At 30.3% G+C, this 23695-nt stretch overlaps 1 long non-coding RNA gene across 6 annotated transcripts; it reads right to left on the reverse strand.

Annotated features, from left to right (window-relative positions):
- Positions 1–7298: 7298 nt before the first annotated feature.
- On the reverse strand, positions 7299–23654 carry LOC111304000 (uncharacterized). 6 transcript variants are annotated; one of them, XR_016327142.1, is made up of 8 exons: positions 23334–23654; positions 23042–23107; positions 22782–22940; positions 22254–22491; positions 20213–20257; positions 17843–17970; positions 7720–7828; positions 7299–7597 (listed from the first exon to the last, which is right to left on the reverse strand). It is a non-coding gene; the product is annotated as an uncharacterized LOC111304000 (long non-coding RNA). The 6 variants fall into 6 exon arrangements; XR_016327143.1 differs by lacking the exons at positions 7299–7597; positions 7720–7828 and adding an exon at positions 13114–13227 and having other exon boundaries at positions 23334–23652; XR_016327144.1 differs by lacking the exons at positions 17843–17970; positions 20213–20257 and having other exon boundaries at positions 7301–7597; positions 23334–23650.
- Positions 23655–23695: the final 41 nt, after the last annotated feature.

Below are 23695 nucleotides of genomic sequence, written 5' to 3' on the forward strand. Positions count from 1 at the left end.
TGGCAATGGATTAAAAAAAATATATTAAAGCTTTCATAGAGTCAAACTTTTCACTCCACATAAAACGAAACCTGAAAAGTCTTTAGTAAAAGTGATGAAATGCTTATATCCATTAAAAATAGTAAGTGAAAACAATCCACAATTATCAGTATACATCTACTCCTAAACTTCTCTATATATGTTAATCATGACTAAATTCATAATGTTCCTAACCTATATGCCATAACATGGTAGGCTTCTAATCTATTCTACCAAGATTAGAACCAACGATCATATCATTTATTGCATGCACAACGAAAAAGATTGCCTATATTCACTACTAACTTCCTTTTGTTTAATCTTCAGTTGCTTGCCAATTATAAGATTTGGCTTATTAACACTATCACCGATATCTAATCATGAAAAGAAAAGGATATAGTATCTAGATTGGATTCAAATGGAAAGGCTAATGAATGCCTTTATTTTTCAATCCAAAAAACTTATACAGATTACCTTTTTATGCCTAGTTTATAATAAAAGTGGCATACATTTTCAAATTCCTCTAATTTCAAAGTTATGAGGCATTCATGAAATCAAAAAGGAAATGGGTTTAATAAGATTCTTCTACTTAAATGACCTTTTATTTGGACTTTTCTGAATACTGTGTCATTTGGTAGTAGTGTTGACCTATATCATTTAAAAGGTAGGATGAGATTTACTAGTGTATCATATCTATTCTTCTTAAATGGTTATAATACCCATCATATTTAAATCCCACACTTCCTTTTGTACATTATGAATGGATTTTACATTATCACCTTTAAAAGGAAGCAATTCAAAAATTTGCCACAACAGGAATTAATCCCTTATTTTAACGTTGGTTATTTTCAAAATGTGCTCACAAAAACCACCTACCCCATCTAATATAGTAGTGGTGAATAGTTTATGTGGATAGGTATTTTAGATTTATGGAACTTTACAAAAAAGATTCTAAATGGCATCATTGATTATTAGTCTATAGAATACTTTATTAGATGTGTTCACTAATGATTTACCTATATATCATCAAATCATTCTAATTAAAGTGTCTTGAGGAAGTAAATTGTCCATTTATCTTCAATCCAGCTCCTCAAAATGGATATGAAAGTTGATCAATTCTTAAGATAATATTTAAGATTCATTACACCGAAAATAGTGGAGAGTGGTGCATACTATTTATTAAAATTGGTCATGTTGGATGATAGTTGCAGAGACAAAAATGGGTTAGGAAGCTTTTTAGAATAACACAAAATGGTATCATACATGTAAAATAGAATCATGCCATGAAGGTTATTCTATTAAATTCATAATTAAAAATTTTCCCATAACATATTACAAAGAAAGTATAGAACTAGTCAGATATAACCTTATAATGACTTGTTATTGATAGAGTAGCTAAATCACATTATATCAATGTTATTAATACCGAATCAAATAACGTTCGATAGGAAAAGTATTATTATTTCTATAGACCTTTGTAAATATTACAATTATTATAAGGAATTGCCTTATTATTGGTTCGAAAAAATTATCAAAAAAATCTCAAAAAATCTTCATGATTACTCTCACGACTGATGAGCTCTAATCAATCCAATTAGTGGTTTGTGTAATTCAAGAATATTTATAAAATTGTCAGACCAAAATAATACAACTGAAATATCCTACATCTTGATGTATATTAAAAAATTTAAGTATGACGAAATTAAATAATTAAGTGAATATTTAAATAATAAAGTAATTTTATTAATTAAATGAGATTTTACAAAATTAAATAAATTATTAATGAATTAAATAAATTTCAATTCACGAAATTGAACCAATCAAAATATCCAATAATTCATTTATTACCCCAATTATTTAGATCTAATATTTTACTCTATGGAGCCATTAATTTTAGATCCAAAATATTTTACCAAAATAATTAACCACAATGACCTTAAGCAAAATGGCCAAAATTAGTTAAATTAGACTTAAATTTTAATTTTTTAAAAAATAAGCTTAAACAAAATGATCAAATTTTAATTCCTACGAAATGGCCTAAACTTGAATGGCCTAAATGGAATTAAAATTAAAATGATCTCAATTTAATTTAATATGATGCAAAATCAAATAAATTTATTAATCCAAAATTAACAAACAAAATGACCAAAATTAATTTAAATTAATGGCATCAAATTTAATTCAACCAAAATGGTCAATTAAAATTAAACATAGATGACCCAACAATAGTAAAAAATCTCTTAATTTCTACTAAATGATAAAAAAAACCAAAAAACGGAAAAAAAAAAGAAGGGAAAATGCCCAAAAATTTCATTCACAATATGACCCAATATTAATTCAATTAATTTGGCCTAAACAAAAAGGGCTACATTTAAGCTAAATGAGGAAAAAGGCTCATTTAAATAAAAGAATAAAAAATTCACCGATTAAATCCCAAACGGTGCCAAAACCAAAGCCAAAAATCAAAATATTCCTTCTTTTTCCTTTTTTTTTCCCCGTCACACGCGTGTAACACAAGCGTCTAAGGGGATGTATCTGGCTTTAAAAAACCCAGTTTATCGCATAAAAACGAAAGAAAATTGAATGGATTTAAAAACTCTCAAAACCCAAAGCTTTTTTTTTTTTTTTAAGCTTTAATGGTAGTACCCACATACTATCAGTAGTTAGTGACTTTTACTGTAAGTTTGACTGATATTAATTGTTGGATTTGCGTGAAATTTTTTGGTATCATTAATATAATTTATAATTGAAATTAAAATTGACTTGACTATGAATGAAGACTTAACCCTGTTCAATCGAGATACATGAAAGTGTTGTAATAGCTCTGTGCTTTGTAATGCTACTTTTTGGATTTGGAATGGTGACTTGCATGGGAGAAGAAGATAAAATTATTTTTTTCTTTCAAAAACTGAAGTTATAAAATTTAATGAGTCAGTCTCATATATATAAAAATGAGAATAAAGATTTTTTTAACATGTTAATTAAAATTAATCTATTCTATTATAGATTCAAACACAAAATTAAATTAACTGAAAATATATTATAATATAATACTACAATAATTATATATAATTTAAAATTAATTTATCTAAATCCAGATTATTAATTGACTTTGTTAGTCTAGGATATTAGATAATTGCAACATTTCCTAGATCCAACTCATGATAGAAGCTGGCACTAGCAGCGTAACTTTTGGTAAAGAATGTGAAGCTAGTTGTTACCGGTTGCTCAATACTCTATTGCTTAATTTGTTGATTTATCATTCTCAAGTCTTAACAAGAAGAAAATTTTAAAGGTTCGGAAATCTATTGAATCTCTGCCCAATCAGTTTTCAGCATATCTCCAACAGGCAAGGAGGCATAATCATTCTCGGAATTCCCATGTTGAGCTTGTGCTCTTCAAATAACTCTACCCTGAATAAGCAGCACAACTTAATACATTATATTGCTCTCTTGTCAGGACGTTTCTGCTGTCGATATGTAATTATATTGCAAAGTAAGAGCAGATCTAGATGATTTATTTTAGTTAATATTTTAATTCGAATATTGAAAGTCACCCAAGAGGCTGCTCACAAAATGCAAACAGAAGAAGTATTTTTGACATGGCAACTTTCGGACCTTTGATTTGAATTACTAGCATTGGGCTAGAGCAAATGTTATTAAAAAAATGGATCAAAAGTGTTGCATTTGTAAGAACCTTTGTTCTTCCAATTTTTTTAGGGAAAAAAACCCCATCAATTGGAACATAGAGAAGCTTTTAAGTGGTTTATTATAATCTAATATTTGGTCTAATGATGATGATAAACAGCATATATCCATGCTCAATCAAGGGTTTGAGTGATCCAAAGTTTAGCAATTGAGCCCCAAACCAAATTTGAGGATTTGACTCAAACCAATTGATTAGATGCATCACATGTTATGCGCGTACAATGAAAAACAAAGAGATCGGACCTTTTTTTTTTTTTTAATCCTACGCAAAGACGATTTCAGTTCATTTTTACCGTGCCATATGTGGGTTTTATCGCATTTGTCAGTACATATATCAAACTTGTTAGTACAAATTCAAAATATGAATATAATGAAAGTTAGTCTCATCCTCTTTGCCTGCAAGATTGGACTGTGTTCAGGCTTCCTTCTCCCATGAGACTGGGAGCTTCCTAAAACTGGCTTCTCCAAAGTGTGTGATGAAGACGAAAATGCAAAGAGAATGAACAATTGGAATAATCAAACCAAAAACATCATTGAAAACTCTATGCAATCTCCAGCCTTTCTAGTTAATACATCCATTCCTTTCATTTATCGCAAAAGCTAACCATCTGTTCTTATAGTAAACAAACTAGATGTAGATTTGAACAAACTATCGATTTGGTTAATTTAGTTGTAAAAATTATAAAATTTAACTGATTTAATCTTAAAGTAAAACTGAACCAACCAAAATATAAGATAAAATCAAGAAACTGAACCGACTTAAGCCAGTCGGTTTCGATCGATTTTCCTGGTTTCTGACCAAAGTTTTCAACATAAAACATCTCTCCGGATTGAAAAGAAAAGCACTTGAAATGTTGGGATTTCATAATACAGCAGTAAGAGGAAGTTTTTGTCTTCTTGGGTTTAACTTTAGATAAGATATGGAGTGTTACCTTCCAGAGGCAAGCTTTGGTACAAAAAAGCTAAAAATGGACGGTTTAAGTGATACCCATATCAACCTTTCTAGTTTTTGAGGCTGAAAGAAGTAGTCGGGGGTTGATGCTTGAAAACATTTCTCAAATAAAATCAGTTCTTCAATAAAGAAACAAAGAGTTACAAGGAAGCTATGCATTTCATTTCATACTCAGTAAAAAACAAATCAAATGTGTTGATTGTTGAGCCAACGGAAGATATAAAAGCCAAAAACGGAAGAATTGCATCAAGCAAGTACAAGCAGAGAGATCTGACAAGAGAACCAAAAAAAATAGACACTAGAGTGCAAAAAAAACCAGCAAAGAATTACGCCAAAATTTGAAGGAATTAGAAACAAAATAGGAAGATAAGATATCAAAACTCTTACACTAGAATTAATGCACCAGATAAAATAAGATTCAAGATTGAACCTGTGATGTTCTCATCAAATTGCAGGAATGATGAAGTTGGGCTGAAAGGAAAAAATGCTTGGATCATTAAGAAAGTTGGCAGTAGAATGCTAAGTGAGCTTAAGAGAGCTGTCAAGTGAACTATAGCGACCTTGCTGAGTAATTTATGAATAAGGAATTTGTCGATTAATTATGCTGAGTAATTTAGAGATAAGGAAGTTATGATAGTCGTGCGAGTAATTTAGGGAATAAGCTACAAACATGTTAAAAATAGAATTCTCTCTTAACTTCTTTTTTTCTTCTAGTCTCATAATTTGCTCTTTTCTGGTCTAATCTCTTCTCTTTCCATCATTATCCATTTTATTATAAATTGGTATCAGACCAAAATCTCCAAATACTTTGGGAAAACACAGAAACCAACCGTCATGACATAAGGTTGGATGTAATGTCCTCCACGATTGTAGGGAAAAATAAAAGTAATGCAAGATACTGTTCCAAGATAGTGAGAGGTACAAAAAAAAAGCATTGATGCAATGTTAGTCAAAAATCAAAAGGCCCTATTAGCTAAAAATAAGAAGTGCGTGCAATTGATTATGGATTTATTAAATCCAAAGGGAACATTGCAAGCTCAATCAGAGCCAAAAGGTACACAACAGCAACCAACCTATGACCACCTATTTGCTCAGAAAAGATGGTAAGTCTCCTGTTGTTATCACTATGACTGATAACTAGGGAAAATATGTTTGTAAGAACGAGGGAAATATGTTTATAAGTCTAATGAACCAGAGTTGTCAGCTAATACTTAGCTTGAGTCTAGTAGTAGTATTTTTCAGAGTAGAACACAGTAGCGCAAATACCATGAATTTATTGAGGGTAATAAACCTTATATTGCTATGAATGCACATGCCTAAGACTTAAAGATTGAACTGTCCAATTTTGATGGATATAACCCCAAATGGTGGATCAAGAAATGTCAGAAGTATTTTGTTATTTTTTTTCATTTCAGACCATAATTAGAAGTGGCAACAATGTATTTGTGAAGGAAGGCAGAAACTTGATTGGACAATTACATCATGCACAAAAATACAGTGACTTGGTCAAAGTTTGCTCAGGATTTTTGCAACAGGTTTTGCAATAAAATTTCCTCGAATGTGATAGAAGATTTTAATAAGCTAATTCAGAAAAGTATAATGAAGGACTACCAAAAGAGGTTTGAAGAATTGAAGCCAGCAGTTTAACCATCATCTAAATGAAGAATACTTCATTTCTAGCTTTGTGAGTTGGTTCAAGGAGGACCTAAAACCTAAGGTCAAAACTAATGTACCTACTAGTTTAATGGATGCCTATAGACAAACTAGGCTACACGAATTCTTTAATTTGAGTCCTGAACATGCTGCGTGGAGGATTATACCGTGCTTTAGTCCCAATTTCTTTCTTTTAATCCTTGGGGACAAGGATTGCTTCAAAAGAAGGTAATGTGATGTTATCATCTAATTACAGGATGATGAAGTTGGGCGAAAAGATAAAAAAGCCTAAGCCATGAAAAAAGTTAGAAACAGAATGCTAAATGAGCTTAAGAAAGCTGTCACGTGAATTATAATAACCTTGAGTAATTTAACGATAAGAAAGTTATCCATTAGTTATGAATAGTCATGGGATAGTCGTGCAAGTAATTTAGGGAATGAGCTATAAACATGTAAGTCGTGAATGAAAAATATCACTGAATTCTCTTTCAACTTCACTTTCTTTTCTGATCTCATACTTTACTCTTTTCTGGTTTAATATCTTCTTTTTCCATTACTATCCATTTTATTACAAATTATTCAAATCTCTTTTCTTTCCATCACTATCTATTTTATCACACAACCTCAAAATTCAAGATGACTTGAAAGAATTGAAAGAGTAAAAGCTTGAGTGAGTGTCAATGGAAGATTGAAAGGAGAGCTTTATAAATCGACAGATCGCAACTTATGTGAGTAATGAGGATAGCACTAGTATAAAGTCAAAAGAAGTGGCTGGAAATGTTTAGAGAGAGAGAGAGAGAGAGAGAGAGAGAGAGAGAGAGAGTAGGTTTTACAAAAGAAAAGGTTTAAAAATAAAAAATATATATTAATAATATTTCTAAATTATTTTACTATTTAAATCAATTTTTTTGGTTGGTTCGATTTAGAATCTAAAACCGATAGCCGACCGTTTAAACCACACAATAAACTGACTTACCCCTATGCCCCGAATTAACCGACTCGATTTAACAATTACCTTCGATTTCAGTCAGGTATCTCGATTATAACCGACCTTTGCTCAACCCTAAGTAGAAGAATGAAATAAAACATCTTCATATTAGGGGAAAATACAAGCAAAAAGTAAAATTGAAAAAAAGGCATATGAATATTTTCTTTATGTTCATTGTGCTTATTCCTCTATGTTTTGATGCATTGCCAAACACCTCAATTTAACATATGGGGCAAGCCGGATAAATAAAGTTGCGATTAGAAGTTTGTAAAATGTTGCCTGCATAAAAATAAATAAATAAATAAAGAGATATACTTCTAAAGGTTTTTTTTTTTAGACACTAATTGTTATAAATTCAATTAGGAAAAAGAAAAAGGACAAAAAGAAACATCACGAGTTACCTTATTGATGCTAAACCATATGGTGCCATAACTGGCATGGTAGACATGTTCGCAAGGCAGTGTAATCCGACCCTCATCTCTTTTATATTCCATATGGCAAATTACACATCTAGTCCAAAAAATAGTAATAATAATAAAATTCACCAAAAATGTCTTTGTCCAGACAGAGGAAAGGAAATTCACAATAAAACAAGGTGCAAATCTCAGGTATATGAGGTTATGCTAGACTACTAATTATTCACACAATTAAAACCATGGAATTATCCAACAAATCTTTGCGTTGATAGAATGAATTATGCAAACTGTTAATATTCCTATCCCCATTGTCATAATATATAGATCTGAAAATCTATGGCTAGACTTAACAAATGAAGTCGTTACCTAATGAATCTAATTTTTAAGGAGCTCCTAAGCTTGACTAAAGATCCCTAAAAGAATAGGTTGGGGTCTACAAATCAAAACAAGATTCGAGAGTTCGATTACATATAGAGAAAGTTATAGCACCCCCACATGCCCATTCAAAGGATGGAACCATTTTATTTTAAATTTATCATAGGGTCTTGATTCTAATGGTTTTAAATTCTATGTTCAAATATTGAAAATAATTCTTAAGACTCTCTATCAATCTGGTAAAATTTTTAAAAATATTTTCTCACCTCAAGAGTATTCTAGAATCTCATTTGATTTCTTGAAGAGGCTCTGAAGTTCGGAAAGATTTTTTTAGTTTTATTTTTGGTTTTTGTCAAAAATATATCTAATTATTTCACCGTTTGGGCCAAATTAAAAATATCTTCTCTTTTGAACTTCAAATTCTCTACCATTTAGGCCTATTTAGAAATTTTTATTATTTTTTTTTATTTCTAAATTTTTCACCATTTAAGCCTATTTAAAAATTTTATTTCTTTTTCTTTTCTTTTCTTTTTTAATCTTTGGAAAGAAAATAATATGATAATTATTTTTATTGAAATTTTATTTAAATTCTTTCACCCTTTGAGACAAATTTAAAGAAATTCCTCACCTAGAGATCTCTTAGACAATTTACTATTTGAAATTTTTAAGAATCTTATCATTGGATAATTGTCAAATATTTTCAACTAAAATTTTTTTTATTTTTATTTTTTTTGTTTGAAAATAAATATTAATTATTGTTATTGAAATTTTATCTAAATTATTTCACCATTTGGACAAATTTAGAGAAAATTTCTCACCTATGAATTTTATAGAAATTCATCATTTGAAATTTTTAAAATTTTATTATTGGATAATTATTATTTATTCTCAAATTTTTATTTTATTAAATTTTACATTTTTTATTTTTTTTAAATTTAATCATGCAAAAATACTATGAAATAAATAAATTAAATTAATAAAAAAATACCAAACAGGAAAACGGCTCAGCTCAGTGGCTAGAAGACTCGGTTTGATTGCAGGAAGAAAAGTTGGAACGGCTCAAAAAACGGCTTGGCTTTAGACAAAGACTGAAAAAAATTACTAGAATCTGAGAATTTTTCAGAATTTTTCAAAAAAAATTCATCTTTTTTTTTAAAACCCCAAAAAATCTTCAAAAAATTTTCTTAACTATTTTTTTTGATTTCTACCTCTCTTCCTTTTTTTTTTTTTTTTTGTGTTTATGTGATCTATGTAGGCATGCATTTATATGGTTCTAAATTTGATAACTCCAATCTAAAAAGGAATCTCAATTTTCTTTGAATTATAACTTTAAACCCAACTCCAACTTTACAAACCAGTTCCAACAATTTCACAAAACTCAACTACATTTTTTTTTTTCATTTTTTTTAGCCTTTCTATTTTTTTTAATTTTTTATTAGCAAAAATCACAGTAGACCCCCAGACAAATTGGGATGTTTACAGCTGCCCCTCTTTGTACATTTTTTGTAAAACAGAAATTGTGCAAAGATGTAGATAACCTAATCAACTTGATATTTTTTTTTACTCAGACTCTTTAAATAACATAAAACTCCTCTAAATAAATTTTCTACGACTCTACAATTTGTACAGACACCCCAGACAAATTGATGTGTCTACAGCTGCCCCTCTTTGTACATTTTTTGTAAAACAAAAATTAGGCAAAGATGTAGATAACCTAATCAACTTGACATGTTTTTTTACTCAGACACTTTAAATAACATAAAACTCCTCTCAATAAAGGTTCTACGACTTTAAAAAAGTAAACAAAAGTCTTCTAAATAGAGACTCAACGACTTTAGAAAAAATAAATCAAGCTACTCTAATTAGAGGCTCAACAACTTTGAAAAAATAAATAAGGTTCTTCTAAACAGAGGCTCAATAATTTTGAAAAATAAAAGCTCCTCTAAGCAGAAGCTTAACAACTTTGAAAAATAAATAAAGCTCCTCTAAGCAGAAGCTTAACAATTTTGAAAAATAAATAAATAAAGTTCATTTAAGTAGAAGCTCAACAATTTTGTAAAATAAAAGCTTCTCTAAACGGAGGCTCAACCACTTTGAAAAAAATAAATAAAGCTCCTCTAAACAGAGACACAACAACTTTAAAAAATAAAAAAAGCTCTACCAAACAGAGGCATAACAACTTTGAAAAATAAAAACTCCTCTAAACAGAAGAAAAACAACTTTGAAAAATAAAAGCTCCTAGACAATCATGTCCAGAGGAGTCATGGATCGTGTCTAAAGAAAATCTGTAATGAAAACTCAAAGATTCACAATTTGAGTTTGAAATTCAAAGGTTTAGATTCACAAGAACCTTTAAGCTTCGTAAGAATTCACTGAAATTTGATTCTCAAAATTTCAATTTCATAAGAATTTGATTCGCAAAATTTCATATATGTAAGAATTCAGATTTGCAAGATTTCAAGATTCGCATTTGTGAGATTCTCATCCAAAGTTTTAATTCAGAGATTCACATGCAAATTGCAAGGCTCACATCCAACATTTAAAGATTCTCATTCGAATTTTAGATATTTTCATCCAAAAGTTTGAAGCTTCTCATTCGAATTCAAAGGTTCTCATTCAATGAATCTTAGAGTTTCACATCTCAAAGATTCTCATTTGAGAACTAAAAAATTTACAGATTCTCATTTAAGGATTCACAATCTTGTCTTAAAAGACTTTATCAAAATATTCAAAATTCATTTTTAGAGGACATTTAAACTTTTATCAAAATCAAAATTTTGTATATAATAAATGTCATGATAAATGATGCAAATGCTTTCTTAATGATGCAAATGCAACAATCTAGATCCTCATAATAGTACAAATGTCACATTCTCAACCATGAGTCAAATGTTTACTGCATAATGTAGGTGCATGGCTAAACCAATGTTTCAAATATTTTTCAAACAACAATGCAAACACAATACATGTAATGCCAATGTTCATGTTATGAAATTCTAATTAATTATGGTAATATGGTTTTCAAAACCCCACCATTTCACATTTTCCTTTTCAGCTACCCAACACTAGCTATCTCAGAATAAATTCTGTCAACTGATCAACCCCATTTGCATCATTTGATTGTAACTCACAAGCTTCTCAGCACTAGTCATTTTAAAATAAATGTTGTCAATTGATCCATATTATATTCATCATTTGACCACCATTCACAAGCTTCTCAACACTAGCCATTCTATAATGAATTTCGTCTATTGATCTACATTATTTTCATCATTTGATCATATCTCACAAGTTATGTCGACTAATTCATCGCTATATTCATTTGGTCACACCATGTAACCTTCTAAAGCATTTTTTTAGGTTTATGCCATTTCTTCATTTTTTTTTATTTTTCCCTCTATCATCCTGGATTTCTTTTTAAAGAATGCAAGAATCTTTTATGCGCATTATCATTCATTCATTATCATTTCAAATCATGATAAATATAATGCAATCATACATTTTTTCGATTTATTCTGAGGATGCAAAATAAGAAAGCATAAGGTCAATTGGAAGAAAGGTAATCAATAAGGAACGAGTTTAGTACAAAAAAAAATGGAAAAAGAAACAAGTTGGATGCATGTCATTGGGATAAACGGTATATCCAAATAATGAATATTTAAATAATTCTGAACATTAATCTAGGATTCTTTTTCAAAAACTCATTTCATTGATTGTCGAAATCATTTTGAGCTCATTAAACTTTATCACAGCTTTGAGGGATTTTAAGGTGTCTTTGACTTTTCATCCATGTGAACTATTTATTCAACTCTCAATTCAAAGATTTTTCTACCTAAATTGCCCTTTCGAGTTTTCAATTTGAGTCTTCCTTTTCTCTCTTTTTTATTTTTTATTTTTTTTTATTTTTTTCTCATTTTTTATTTTTTCTCTTCTCATTTTTCATCCATTAGTGATATCTCTCACCCATCAATCTCTAGAACAACGTAGCATGATTTCATTGTTCCATCACAAGCATCCTTTAGCCCAATATATGATCATTCAATTCGAACATTCACATTTGATCCAAATAAACTTTTAAAGGTTATAATGTAGGCTATGGTGAAGGTTCATGAAAAAAATGGATAAAATAAGCTCAAAATATATGTTTAAAAGGGTTTAAAACTAAAAGATCATTTCTCATCATTTGATGCAACTTGACATTTTGCCCCACTCTGCATCATTCCACTATTTTTTCTTCTTCCATTCATTTCATTCCTCACAAAATGATTCTCATTACTTTGCCCTAATTTATTTGTGGCATTCATTTCTTTTTTCTCTCTTTCTTTTATTTTACTTTTTTTTGCTTTCTATCTTTGAGATCTTTTATGATCTTTAGGCTCTTTTCTTTTTCAAAAATTTTTTTCAGTGTGAATGGTGATACTTGGTCTGAGTTTTTTTAGAAAAAAAAATTATAACAAGCTCAAAGGGTAGCAATGAATGATTTTTTTAATGATAAAAGAAAAATGATCATTTTTTATCTCAAATATGAATGCTTTCTTTGAAGATCATCTATTGAACCAAAACAAACTCATGAATCTTTATAAAGAACTGCATATCTTCAAGATATATCTATTCTACATTGCTAGTAAGTGACTTTTTTTGCCCAAATAGTCTCCTTAGAACAATGTGAATAAGTCCTCAAAATTAAATTTCAGAATTATTGTTATCATTGTCTAAATATTCACCATCAAAATTTTAAGGATGGGAACAAAAAATTATAAAAGGTAACAAAGCATGGAACAATGGTTGAATGAAAAAAAAAATGTAATGAAATGCATTATCCTTTCCTTTTATTAAAATGATAACAAATGAAATCATATTGCATAAAAGAAATTCTAACATTATTCTAAAAGATAACCTAGAATGACAAGCAACATTCAATTAGCCTTAACATCTTTTTTCTTTTTAAGATTATGCCCCACATAATCAAGTAAAGGATTTTTATAGACATTTTACCCTCTTGATTTGTTACAGCTCTCCAAGTCTTTTCAAATCACACTCGTTCTTGATCTCCACTTGAAGCATTGACATTGTGATGGGGCAATGGATTGCTGCTAACATTAGACGTTGTTATCCCCCCTGTATCAAAATTTATCATTTTATCCCTAATCAAACGTTGCACTTTATGCTTTAGGACAATACAATTCTTTATGGAATAACCAACAATTTCATAATGGTAGTCACAATAGGCTGTAAGATCATACCACTTGAGATAGGGTGACTTGAGTGACTCCAGACAGCTGGGGTCAATCAAATAGTTGTTATAGAGCTTTCAATATAACTCCATATCAATCATGAAGATTGGGTCAAATACGAATTTTTCTCAGATAGTTCGTTACTCTCGTGAACCATTTATTAGGTTAGTAAGATGAATCTGCGATGTTGCGGGAGGTTGAATGTTAAAGCTGTATATAGGAGTTTGGGGGCTGAAAATAGGCTAGTATATTGGTGGATAATATGGCAATAGCCTTGGCTAGTATGGGTAGGATAAGGTATTGTTCATAGTAGGATAGTATGTAAGTAACCTTGTGGATATGACTAGTATGGGTAGGATAAGGTATTGTTCATAGTAGGATAGTATGGTGAGTAACCTTGTGGATAAAGTTAATATCCACTGAACTGTCTATCAAAGCTCATGACTTGTGCTTCAGTCTCTTTCTTCTCTAGTGCTTTCCTAATTTCTCCTCAATTCAACTTACCATATTTAATGACATTCTCAATAATTTCACTTAAAATTACCATATCAATGAAATTCTTTATTGCATTCCCTATCATCTTTTTATAATAAAAAATTTTCAAAGTGTTGACAAACAATACCAATACCATAATCTCTTTTTCAGTTAAAGGAGGCTACACTTGAGTAGCTATGTCCCTTCCTCTCTGGGCGTATTCTTTGAATGATTCAGTTGTCTTATTTCCCATATTCTATAAAGACAAATGATCAGAAGCTAGATCTATGATATGTCGGTACTAATTAATAAAGTCATGGGCCATATTACTCTACGAACGAATACGAATTCTATCCAACTTGACATACTATATAGTAGTAGAGCCAGTGAGGTTGTCTTGAAACACATGCATTAACAGTTTTTCATTGTGAGCATAGGCAACCATTTTTTGACAATACATAGTAATATGGATCTTCGGACACTTTGTACTATCATACTTCTCGAACTCTAGCACTTTAAACTTCGAAGGAATAACCACATCTATGACTAAAAAGATCCCAACAACATCTACTAAACCATAAAAATCAATGCCCTCTATGGCCCATAACTTTTTCTCTAATAAGTTCATTTTCTGTTTAGCTTTTAAGGCTTCTAAAGTCTCTTTCTCCTTAGGCCCTAGTTTCTCCTTCTCTTTTGGATCATCTAAGTTAGAGATTAGCACTAATTCTACTATCTTCTTAGTAAAGACATAACTCTGATACTATCCTGGGTTTGAAGTTAATGGCATTTCAAGGTATGTGTACCCTACAAGATATGTAAACTACTGGGATGGTACATTATGAGTGGATTGGGCTTAATAAGGCCCAAAATAAAGATGATATAGAGAATCATCCACCTTTTACGATGAATAATCTTGCTGGCTAATATTTCCTTCTATTTTTTTCCCTTTGTTTAACTTGTTCAAGGCATCTAAGATTTTACTCAACTCACCTTCAAGCTTTTCTGGAGCTTTCTTTATCTTCTCAAGATAGTTAAAATTTTCTTGTTCGATCTGTCTAGCTTGAGCATTTGTATTATATTGGTGAGTAAGGTTCTTGCTTGGTGAAGCTATTCTTGAGCCTTGAATACCACAAATATGTTATTAAAAATGCTATGCTTTATGCTTGATATGTTGATGCATAAATGAAATGTGTATTTTTTATGGATGAAATATGAAAACGATACAGATGCACAATGTTAAATATGACTATAAAAATAATGTATGATAAGATAATGCAAATGTACAAAGTTAAACAAACAAAATAATTAGATCACCTCCTTTTTATGTCTTAACTTTGAGTTACATCTATCAACGAATAAGAATGACTCTATCTTAAGGCTAGCCTCTTAAAAGTGAACTATATGTAGGGTTAGGTGACTTTGACCACTAAAGATTTCCAAATTATTTCTTACATTATCATCCATCATACACTAGTAAGGCAGCCCAATCTTCACTCATCACAGGTTACCAACAAAAATGATTCAATTTGAGTGAGTATTTCACTAGCTATTACAAAGATTATCATCTCACGAGAGCGTAGGTACTTTACTTTTTCTGAAGAAAGATGAAACGCAAGTATAGAGCTCATATAATGCAAATGCAAGTGATAGTGTGTGTAAAAGAACATATAATTGTCAATCCCAATAAATAAAATAAGAGAAAAAAAATGTTAGTAAATAAACAAATCATTATGCTTTAAAACCATTAGACCAAAGGATAGAATAAATTTAAAATTGTTATGGCTTGACTTTCTATAGCATCCCTAATAGAGTTGCCAAACTGTCATAACATATAAATCTAAAAATTTATAGCTAGATTTAACAAATGAAGTCACCACCAATCTTTTTTAACTAGGTGTGATTGGTCAACTAATGAATCTATCATTTTAAAGAAGTCCTAAGCTTGACTAAAGGTCCTTAAAAAAATAAGTTTGGGTCTATAAACTATAACAGAGTTCGAGAGTTCGGTTACATATGAGAAAAGTTATAGCACCCCCACATGTCCATCTAAAGGATGGTACCATTTTATTTTAAATTTATCATAGGGTCTTGGTTATAATGGTTTTAAATTTTATGTTCAAATATTGAAAATAATTTTTAAGACTTTCCATTAATCTGACAAAATTCTTAAAAATATTTTTTCACCTCAAAAGTATTCTAGAATCTCATTTGATTTCTTCAAGAGGCTCCATCATCAAAAAGATTTTTTTAGTTTTATTTTTGGTTTTTGTCAAAAATATATCTAATTATTCCACCATTTGAACCTATTTTAAATTTTTTTTTATTTCTTTATTTTTTTATTTTTAAATTTTTTACCATTTGGCTTATTTAAAAGTTTTACTTCTTTTTCTTTTGTTTTTTTTTATCTTTGGAAAGAAAATAATATGACAATTATTTTTATTAAAATTTCATTTAAATTCTTTCACCATTTGGGATAAATTTAAAGAAATTCCTCATCTAGAGATCTCTTAAAAAATTTACAATTTGAAATTTCTAAAAATCTCATCCTTGGATAATTGTCAAATATTTTCAATTAAAATTTTTATTTTTTTCTTTTTTTTTGTTTGAAAATAAATATTAATTATTCTTATTGAAATTTTATCTAAATTATTTCACTATTTGGGACAAATTTAGACAATTTCTCACATAAAAATTTTATAAAAATTTACCATTTAAAATTTTTAAAAATTTCATCATTGGATAATTATTATTTATTCTTAAAATTTTATTTTATTAAGTTTTACATTTTTTATTTTTCCTAAATTTAATCATGTAAAAATACTATGAAATAAATAAAATAAATTAATAAAAAATATCAAACAGGAAAACAGCTTGTTCAATAGCTAAAAGGCTCAGCTTGGCTGCAGGAAGAAAAGCTAGAAAGTTCAAAAAGCGGCTCGACTTGGCTTGGCTTGAGATAAAAACTGAAAAAAATTATCGGAATCTGAAAATTTTTTAGATTTTTTTAAAAAAAAAATCCCTTTTTTTTTAAAACCTCAAAAAATCTTTAAAAAAATTTTAACTGCTTTCTCTGATTTTTACCTCTCTTCCTGGTTTTTTTTTTTTTTTGTGTTTATGTGATTTGTGTGAGCAAGTATTTATAGGATTCTGAATCTGAGAATTTCAATCTAAAAAGGAATCTCAATTTTCTTTGAATTCTAACTTTAAACCCAACTCCAACTTTACAAACCAATTCCAACAAATTCACACAAACTCAACTACTTATTTTTTCATTTTTTTTAGCTTTTTTATTTTTTATTTTTTATTTTTTATTAGCAAAAATCACAAGTAAACCCCCAGACAAATTGAGGTGTCTACACCTATCAGTGATCGACAGCTCACAAACAGAAAGGCATTTGATATTAGATGCTAGGTGTACCACAGCCCAAAACAACAAACCTTTAGAATTATTTCTTAGAAAAGAGCATGCACACCACTACATAGCTGAAGGACATAATAAGATAGAAGTAACACTCATGTATCTAGATTTTTATCTCCTTTTCACCAACCCACCTAGAACCTTTTACAAGGTAATCCTATGAGGGTTTCGATAAAACATTATTATTATTGCATAGAGATGGCTACTGGCCAACCAGTTATCTACATACATGTAGACATAATAAATAACTTGAAGTAATCAGCCAACCATTTTCAAGCTTTTCAATGCTCCATTTAAAAATAACTGCTAATAGATCAACAGCTTTAATTTGAACCTTTTTTACAAGAACCAACAACAATTAGACGACCAAAAGAAAAAGGCAGAGTGAGTTGGTTCATGGAAAGTGGAAATCAAGGGCAAATCTTAAATCTGGATAGATTTACAATAATTGTATACAAGACCTTGCAAGCCAGTAAAATTATACATCAAGAACACCACAAAGAAGACTAGGGTTGTGTATTTCAATTTAAATTTTGTTGAAGAAAATAACCTGCAGCAGATAAAGCAAATCAAATTTAGTAGAGGCAAAGTGAAGCACAAGCAGTACCTCTCATTCCTTGATTTCTTCTTTGAGAATAAGCTGCATTTGTATTTTGAAACTTGGAGCAACGAAATATGTTCTTGGGAGAGACCTCAACTTTGAGTTCTAAGAGTCTCCCCTAATTCAAGTAATTCCTAAAGTGATAAATATAATCAGGAATAATTTAATCAAAATAAAGAAAGGGAAAAAAATTCACAGATACACAACCCAAATTTTTTGAGAAATGCATGAAAAATGACTGAATAAAATTTTTTTCAATATCAATTTGTTGTGTTCATTAAAATCATTGGGAATCTCCTTGCAAAGGATATTTGCTGCTCTAAGTGAGCACAACCAAATGAAGGGATACAACAAGCAGTATGTAGCCCACATGATTGCCTAGTCAACTAATGCAGTACATCTAGTTGCACTTTGAAATAATGCCATAAATTTTGAATTCTAATGATCAAAATTATGCCCATTAGAGGAAAGAAAATTCTTTGTTCAAAAGCACAGTGAGTCAAGGATAACTAGGGAAAAAATGTCTATTAAACTAAAGAAATAAGCAGACAATATTCCAGCTTTACAGAATTTACTAAACTTAAAGGATGATAAGTGATTCCAATAGTTTATCTGTCTATTTTCACCAATAACAATAACCAATATACTGGTTAAGTTATTTTTTCCTTTTCTAATTTAAGTTACCAACACTCTACTGAGAGCATATGAAATAATTTTCCTGTAATTTTTGAAGAATTCATCAACAAAAAAGATCTGTTTACAATATAACAGAAGTTCTTCAGTTGAGTCCATTTCAAATCAATGTGTTGGTTGATCTTTATTTATTATTAATTAAAATGTTTGCATTGGATAAGAATTTTTATCTCAAAGCTAAATTAAGAGGGTTCATTGTATCTTTTCAACAAAACTAGCGTCTACCATTCCAATTTAAAGACAATGCATATATCAGATGTTAGAAGTATTCAAAAGGCAATAGCCATTATTTACTGCATACACCACATATCCTCAACAAAAGGCAAGTCTTTCAATTTTGCTTGATTGATTTGCTTTTAACATGTTTAGAAGTCTCTAATTAAAACTCTTAGCAAGCGATGTTATAGCCTTCTTATGCTGCATATTTGATAACCTATCAGGATTGCCCCTTGATAGTTTCTTGCTAGTCAAATAAAGCTAGCTTATTATATTTGTGACCCCAATCCTGCCCCTAAATCCTAATACCATGTTAATTAAGATTTTAAGAAAGTTTCATGTCATGACTTATTTATTTAAAGAATAATAATGTATATGCTTCTACTAAGACCTCGATGTAGCCACAGACAAACAAGTTTCATTATTATCAATTGTTTAACTTTAGCTTTAGCAAATTAGAATTTATGCCTTTTTACAGTGTTTTTTAATATTAAAAAGTAGAAGAGTAATTTCTTTAATTCTTGTGCACTCAAAACGTCTAGTCAGATGTAACGTACTCTATATTTAGAAGCATTTATGAATTTAGGTCTACTTTCTTGGCGCATAAGTAATTTACTAGGTAATGTTCTCCTTAGTAGTCAAAGTCCTTACAAGCCAAACAAATGTAAGTTAGTGGTTGAGCCATGAATATATAATGCTCTTTTCTCTTTCTCTCTCTTTTTTTCTCTCTCTTCCCTTAATTTTCTAAACCCCGCTTATACATTTTTTGCTATGTAAAGCCAATAATTACCCCTTTTGTTTTCTTTTTTTCTTTTTTATTTTTTATGTGGAGTTGGGCGGCACTGGCCCATAAACTTCATGTTATACACTTTTGAACATAAGTTAGCATCCCCACCCCTCCTGTCCTTTCCCCTCCCCTTAAAAAAATCAATATATGTTCTAAACCCCAAAATATATACTACCTTTCATGAGTCCATCAACCCAAACAACTAAAACAGGGCGAATAACATCTGACTTCATCTTGTTTTTATAGTTGTCTGAATGACATAGCGATCAAATCACAACCCATTTTTTCTGACCTGAAGACCTAATTCTTCCAAAACTATCTTAGTAAAACGTATTATTAACCTAGTTAATTTAACATTTACAATAAACCTATCTCATATCTTATAAGTCAACTTATCCTTATCCAGGCTTAACCACAATTTAAAATATATATATATATATAAAGATAAAATAAAACAACATTGCTGACAACTTCTTCATAGGTCTTCAACAAAAGGTTTTAATCTTCAAATGCATATCAACATACATTGGGCTAATAACTTCATTACGTTTTTCTCTTTTTCTCATACTCAGAATTGCACCAAATTAAAATAAGGGTTAATTGAAAGGCTATCAAGAAAAACTAAAGAAATAATCCATATTAAGTAAGAAAAAAAAGAATTAGGAAATCTTTGCTCTAACCTCATAAGTCATGTTGTCAAGATCGACACTATCTTGCCAAATGACCTGTATATTTTAACAAGGTTTTGCAAAATTTAGTTTTCTGAACCATGTAACTGAAAAAAATTAGGATCAAAGCCTCTATAACTCTATAAGTATTTATTCTTGGAAAAGTGTTTACACTCTTCAACATGTTGAAAGCATAAAAGCTTAGAAGATTCAAGTTACCAATATTAGATGTGGATCCAAACAATCTACTAAAATGTATGGGTGTGAAAATAAATGGAGTGTGCGCGAGAGAGTTGTGCACATATGTTTAACAAAGAAAATAAGAAAGGGAGAGATACCAGGTAATCATGAGCATTATGTTGTCTCTGTGGACCTATAAAGTGAAAGAATTAATAAAGCCCCACCTTACCAACTTCTGTTTTAACTAATCATCCAACTAATTCAGGTATGCCACATAACTTCATATTGGTCAATCAATTTATAGAACAACTTTGCCCCTTATACAAAAAGTCATTTACTGGAGAGCATACTCATAAGTAGTCGTTCTTTCTATTAATGCACCAACTAAGTTAGCTAGGCTGGCATACAAGCCAATCCATACCAAACTTAGAGGTGTTTGAACTCAGTTGGCAACAAAACCTCAAAATTCAAGATTCAAGCTTCAGTAAACCAGCTCAAATTTCAATTGGGTGGAGCTTGAGAACTTCAGGTCAATCAATCTCAATTTTTCTACAGCAGACTCAAGTCAAGATCAGTGTTATCATATCTCATAAAATAGTTGTCTCTCTATAAAGAATGAAAGCAAAGAATTTGCTTGAGAACACAAGAAGCCTTGACCAGTTGAGTGGCAGTGGACCCAGTCTTGGTGATGGTTTTTCAGTGCAGTTGGCTCCTTAATGATAATTTCTTCTGAAGGCAACACTATTATGGTGCCGAAGGTCTTCTGGTCATGTTAGGGTGTCAGATCTCAATGGTGATACTGATGGTGTCCTAGTGGCGGTATTGACTTTTCAACAATTTAGCGCCGGGAAGAAGAGCAACAAAGAATAAGCACGAGCAAATATAGAAACATGGTTGAGGATCACTTTGATATAATATGTGGTGGTCAGGACCGAGGACACTGCTGAATAGCAAAATTTTCTAAAATGGCTAAAACTAAAAATATACTAGATCAGAAGTTGCCCAGCTGAACCCACCAACTCTTCCAGGTAGCAAAACTACATCTCATGCAAATGTTGTCACATGGTTTTAGTAATAGGAAAAATATTAAAGAAGGATCCTGAAGAAGCATTGGGCAAGGGGAGGAGAATCCAGAAAACCAATCTTATTGTTATCGAGAAGTCTCAATTATCGTTGTATTACCAGGTTTAGTGATCACTTTATGACCAGAACTGAGTCATACAGAGGACTACATTCTACTTTGTGATCAAAAAAAGGAGGAAATGACACCTCAAATAAAAGACAACTAACTCTGTCATGTCCATCTTTGCAAAAGTCAAAAACTATCAGCAAGGAAAAACAAATTTATAAGATATCTTTGAAAATTTTTTAGATACTAGACTGGAATGTAAACACAAATTAATCATGAAGGCCACTGAATCCTTAATTTTATTTTCAATCATTAGAGTTTTAAAGTTTAAAATCCACCAAAACAGAGATGCTGTCTAACATACTGCGATTCACTAACTTGATAGTTGGAAACCACAGCATCCCCTTATAAAAACTGGGGAAAAGCATAAAGTTGCTAAACAATTTGACAATTCATTGATAACCATAGAAAATTAAAGTGCTGGGTCAAATTTAATTCATCACATTATCCAACACTAAATTAGCAAAAGCAATCTTGAGATGGAAAGAGCTAGATATAAGTGATGTATTAAGGGTATTTTGACAGTTAAACCATGTTGAAACATGCCACTAACATATTGCTTGGCCTAATTTTAAATTTCAACAAGTTGCAATATAGACATCATTATAAACCTTCTTAGCATTACATTCCACACCTTCAAACACAGATTTGAAACTAAACACCAAAGCAGAAGTGAAAACTTACAATCTACTGGGTTTTCACGCGAGTTTGTACTGGCATTTACTTCCCATTCTATATTCATTGATGCAGTCTGTTCATTGCTCATTGATGAGGAATTCTCTGATGCCTTTATATACTCATCAACGCATAGTTCATGGTTATTCACCTCGTAACTATGACCATGATTATAATCTGAAATATTGCCAGAATCAGATAATCCAAACTTGTAAAAGCTTGTCGTCATCGATGGGTTCACACTCTCCTGCAGACAGGAAATCCATTTTGCTGTGAACAATGGCAGCAATTCATTTAGAATAAAACATCTAGAATACATACGAAGGATACGATATATTATACATTCCAAACTTCAAACAAACTGAAAGACACACATTCTTGCAAGCTAGGAAGCAGATACCTCAAGGAACCAATGGATCAATTACAAACAACTCATACATAAAATCGGCATATCTTTCATCTGATTATTCATGCATAGACGTTAAAGGACATGATTTCAGTACATTTAAAAACAATAATTTTGATAATAAATGGTACCTGAAGACAGGAAGAACCGTCGAAATGAAATTGACATCTAGATAAGTAAGACCTTCAAAATATTCCATAAAGCTGCCAGCACTATTATAAGGGTAGCTACTGTTGATGTATTGAACTTCCATTTGTGGATCCCAACTCATTTTCAAAAATCCAACTAATCTACGAACATAAAAAACACCAAAAGCCACAAAAATTTACATTTCAAAATTACGATGACTAATAGAAACAGACCAAAAATATAAATTAATTCTAACGCAAACCTGATATCTTCAAAATTTTCAAAAACTGCCAGCGAATTTTGGTATTCTAGCATTCAAGGAAGATTCCTACAACAATGTAATAAAGAAAAATTAAAAAGCAAACTAAACAAAAATTTAATTATCTTTAGAAGAACAAGTGAATTGAAACGATGAGATTCATATTACTGCAAGAAAACGTGATACGTGTTAGCATATTTTCAAGTAAATGACAACGCGTAAAACAAATTGATTGATTTTCCGTTTGGTTACCGAGAAAATGCAGGAAAATGAGGAAGAATGAGAAGAAAATTACTGTCAAGCTTACTCCAAGCTAATCAATGACTGATCCACTGATAAGCAAGCTTACTTCCCCGTTCCTTTTATCCTGAATTTTCTCGGCAACCGAACAGGAAAATGAGAAAGAGAAAATTTAAAACTACGAGTTTTGTATTTCCATCTGAGAAAATGCGAGATTTAATCGGAAAAACTGAAAATGAGAGACTGAGAGATGGATTGAAGGATCAAGAGAGAGAATAGAAAGAAATATATAATGCGAGAAAATATTAAAATAATAATAAACTTAAAAAAATTTCTTTAAAGGGGTTTAGTTGGCAGATTTATAGAGGAAAAGTGATTTAAGAAAAAAGTGGTTTTAAAATAAAATGTGTGATTTTT

This window comes from Durio zibethinus, chromosome 13, assembly GCF_047325235.1.
Source record: "Durio zibethinus cultivar Kanyao isolate XHJ-2024 chromosome 13, ASM4732523v1, whole genome shotgun sequence".
NCBI lineage: Eukaryota > Viridiplantae > Streptophyta > Magnoliopsida > Malvales > Malvaceae > Durio > Durio zibethinus.